The sequence below is a fragment of the Cebus imitator genome, unplaced genomic scaffold (assembly GCF_001604975.1).
Source record: "Cebus imitator isolate Cc_AM_T3 unplaced genomic scaffold, Cebus_imitator-1.0 Scaffold1029, whole genome shotgun sequence".
In the NCBI taxonomy this organism is placed as follows: domain Eukaryota; kingdom Metazoa; phylum Chordata; class Mammalia; order Primates; family Cebidae; genus Cebus; species Cebus imitator.
Genome location: NW_016108344.1, coordinates 17,067 through 21,543, shown reverse-complemented (window position 1 = coordinate 21,543; position 4,477 = coordinate 17,067). Strand labels below are relative to the sequence as shown.

The 4,477-nt window shown below is 46.3% G+C and overlaps 1 long non-coding RNA gene across 1 annotated transcript in view; it reads left to right on the top strand.

The window, feature by feature from the left end:
• The window catches only part of LOC119469923, a 51,587-nt gene that overhangs the window by 36,512 nt on the left and 10,598 nt on the right, over window positions 1-4,477 (top strand). The gene's annotated exons all lie outside the window — the stretch shown is intronic.

The following is a 4,477-nucleotide window of genomic DNA, read 5'->3' as shown; positions in this document are numbered from 1 at the left end:
ACCTCCATTTCCCAGGTTCAAGCAATAGTCCTGCTTCAGCCGCCCTAGTAGCTGGGATTACAGATGCCCACCATGACGTCTGGCTAATTTTTGTGTTTTTATTAGAGACAGGGTTTCACCATGTTGGTCAGGCTTGTCTCAAACTCCTGATCTCAAGTGATCCACCCACAGCCTCCCAAAGTGCTGGGATTACAGGTGTGAGCCACCACATCCAGCCCACACGTGCAGCTTAATCCCATTTAGATGATGCAGCTTTATCATTCGCTATGCTCAGGCCAAAACACCGTTCTGTAGGGTGGTCGTTCTTTGACCCCATACATCCTGTTGTTCAGAAAATTATTTGGTTTCCTATTTAGGTAACTGCAGACTGTACAATCTTTCTCTTTCTTGATCTGAAACCAAGAAAATGTAGATTTTTTGGTAAACATAGAAAGCTTCTGTTCTTAAAGTTTGAAACTTAATGTTTGTTTTATTTGAGTTCCTTCAGGCCTCTCAATCTATCAAAGAACTGAAAGTCATCCAGACAGTGAGATGCTGGACCCCTCATTCACTGTGATTGCTTCTTTGCCCTCCCTAGTTCTTGTTTTCTTATACATTGTTACATTTCTTCCCTGTGATCTAAACATCTGGTTTTGGTTGGTCAGGGAGATGGATTTGAGACTGAGTTCTCATCTCCCCCCGCTGCAGCACCGTATTAAAACCCATTCTTTGGGAATAGTCATATCAGTGATTGGCTTTCTTTGCCGCAAGCAGCAAGAATCCCAGGTCTTTGAATTTTGGCAAAGGAGTCTCCTGATAAAGGCGGGATAGATTCTACTGACCAACCTGGAAAAACTCAGACATTTGAAAGCCTTAATCTTGGGGTTGGAGTTTGGGCTGCCCTTGAGCCTTTTCTTTGGGGCTCTCAGTCAAAATCAGCCTTGGCAAGGCCTGTCTTCAGGGCCCAGGGGGTAGGGCCAGGTCCTCCCTAGGGGCTTCTCCTGCTGGGTCAGCAGCCACCCTTCCCTTCCCTGTGACTTGAAGAGAAGCTTCAGGGGGAAGCTTCAATTTGCGAAGAGCCCAGGAGACTCAGATGCGCGGTCACTCTGTGGTTCCCACCGCATCCGCCGTCCTCCTTGGTCCTCTCGCTGTCTCTGGTGGGCAGTAACTTTCAGGGTGATCTTGGGCTCGGAAGACACCCAGGCAGGAAGGGACCTGGAGGGAAGGGCACCGCCCCCTTAGGTCCTGGGCAGGAGGGATCCGAAAAAGGTCTTGGAGAAAAGAGTTGGAAGTAGATCAAAGAGAAAGAAAGAAATCCTAGGAGATTTCCTATCTGAAGGCTCCTGAAAAGGAAGTCCGCCTCCTCTGGGCCTGGTCCTCCCATCGCAGGTGAACCGAGTTTGTGTCTGCACTGGAGACCAAAGCAGGTAACTTTGCCCTGACTCCTAGTGAGGAAGCCACGCGTGGTCCTCCCCTGATTAGTGCTCACTTCTGTAGCACTTGATTGTCTCTCCTGGATTTTCCATGGATTCCAGGGATGCAACTCGGAAAGAAATTTATTTTTTCTTTTTTGAGATGGAGGCTGGAGTGCAATGGTGCAATTTTGGCTCACTGCAACCTCTGCCTCCTGGGCTCAAGTGATTCTCTTGCCTCAGACTCTCGAGTAGCTGAGACTACAGGCTTGGGCCACCATACCTGGCTAATTTTTTTTTTGTTTTTTTTTTTACAGATGGGGTTTCTTCATGTTGGTCAGTCTGTTGTCCAACTCCTGACCTCAGGTGATCTGCCCAGCTTGCCCTCCCAAAGTGCTGGGATTACAGGCATGAGCCACCATGCCCGGCTGAGAAATTCATTTTAATGCACTTACTTGAAGGCAGAGCATTTTGAAATTTTTAGCAAAGAAAATGGTTTCTGACAAGTTTTACACTGAAGACATTCAGGTGTGAGGAAAACACAAAAACCACTTGGCTAGGGAAAGCAAATGCTGTTGAGAATGTCTCCCAAACACAGATTGCAAGTCAGTAGGTAGGTCTGACCCTCAGGGCGGGCACATTTTACTTTAAGGGATTGTTGGAGAACTTAAAATGAATCTCGGACTTCTATATACATACAAAGGGTAGAGACAGGGTCTTGATATCTTGCCCAGGCTGGTCTCCAACTCTGGGCCTCAAGCGGTCCTCCACCTCCCCTTCCCAAAGTGCTGGGATTACAGGCATGAGCCACCTCACCCAGGGCCTTTTGGTATTTTAATTTAATATTTATAATTTAAATACACAATCCAAAAATGATATAAAAAGTACAGGAAGCCCAGTTTATGACAAAAACAGGAAAGATGATATATCAATGACAAAGTGTCAGATTGGCAACATCCTAAAGTAGTGAAAGTTTCCGTAGAATTCTATGCCAAATGAGAAACTTTTCCAAAATGTGACTGAAATAAGGATATTTAAAGACATAGCAAAAAATGCCGGGTTCATGGCTCATGCCTATATTCCCAGCACTTTGCGGGGCTGAGGTGAGCGGATCACGAGGTCAAGAGATCCAGACCATCCTGGCCAATATGGTGAAACCCCATCTCTACTGAAAATACAAAAATGAGCCGGGCATGGTGGCACGCACCTGTAGTCCGAGCTACTCGGGAGGCTCAGGTGGAAGAATCGCTTGAACCCAGGAGGTGGAGTTTGCAGTGAGCCGAGATTACGCCATTGCACTCCAGCCTGGAGACAGAGCAAGACTCTGTCTCAAAAACAAAAACAAAAAAACAAAAACACCAGAATTCACCAAACCACACTACAAAAGATGTTAAAGGATTCCCCCAGGCGTAAAGATAGGGATACCAGGAAGAAATCTGGACCCATACAAGGCAATGGAGATGACTGAAAGTCGCTATGCATGTAAATATCTTATTTTCTTACTATTTAAATATTTTTTAAAATTTGACAGATTAAATAAAAGCAAGAATAATGAATTCTGGGGTTTATAACATGTCTAAAATCAAATTACATGACAACACTAGCATAAAGGCCAGAAGGGGAGGTCCAATGTCACTTGATGGCAGACTGATCAAGATGCAGTGTAGAAACCCGAAAGCCATCACTGACACAACGAAAGAGTAACAGTTAATAAGCCAGAAATAACTCCAAAAAATGGAAGGATATAAAATCCGTGTAATTACTGGGCGCCGTGCCTCACGCCTATAATCCCAGCAGTTTGAGAGGCCAGGGTGGGCAGATCACTTGAGGTCAGGAGTTGGAGACCAGCCTGGTCAACGTGGTAAAACCCCATCTCTGCTAAAAATACAACAATTAGCCTGGTGTGGTGGCTTGGGCCTGTAATCCCAGCTACTCAAGAGGCTGAATTAGGAGAATCACTTGAAGCTGGGAGGCAGGTGTTGCAGTGAGTTGGGATCGTGCCACTGCACTGCAGCCTGTGACTGCAGGTCACAGAGCGAGACTCTGTCTCAAAAATGAATAAATAAATAAATATACAAAAACCATGTAGGCTGGGCATGGTGGCTCATGCCTGTAATTCCAGCACTTTGGGAGGCCCAGGCAGGTGGATCACGAGGTCAGGAGTTCAAGACCAGCCTAGCCAAGATGGTGTAACCCTGTCTCTACTGAAACTACAGCAATTAGTCCAGTGTAGTGGCAGTTGCCTGTAATCCCAGCTATTCGGCAGGCTCAGGCAGGGAATTGCTTGAACCCAGGAGGCGGAGGTTGCAGTGAGCTGAGATCACACCGCTGCACACTCCAACCTCAGCAACAGAGTGAGATTCCTTTTCAAAATAAAACAAACAAACAACAACAACAAACCGAGGTAATCACTCTGCTGGAACAACTGCTCTCCAGGCCTCTACCCTGTAGAAATACACAAGTGGCCAATGAGAAGTGTACAGAGTGATGACTGCAGCATCATTTGTGATCACAAGGTAACAGAACCAACGTAATTTCAAAGATACATGAAAAGGGTTTCATTTATTTAACAAACAAAAACAATTGAACAAACAATGGAAGCATGTCCTTTGCCTAAAGGAAGGCAGAGGGTCAGGGTGATGCTACTCCTGCAAGAATTTCAGGGTTCCCAGACGCCTAGTTCTGGGCCTAGTTCTTCCGGAAGATCTTATTCTTGGGAGCTACAGGTTCTCTCATTTGGGGTCTTTCAGGTTCTATCTCCGTTTTCTCTTCAATTCCTCCTCATTCTGCTACAATAAAAAAACAATTTTCTGCTGGGCGGGGTGGCTCAGCATATAATCCCAGCACTTTGGGAGGCTGAGGTAGGCAGTCAGGAGTTCCAGACCAGTCTGGCCAACATGGTGAAACCCCATTTCTACTAAAAATACAAAAGTTAGCTGGGCGTGGTGGCGGGTGCCTGTAATCCCAGCTAAGCAGGAAGCTGAGACAGGAGAATCCCTTGAACACAGGAGGCGGAGGTTGCAGTGAGATCATGCCACTGCACTCCAGTCTGGGCCACAGAGCAAGACTCCCTCTCAAAATCAAAA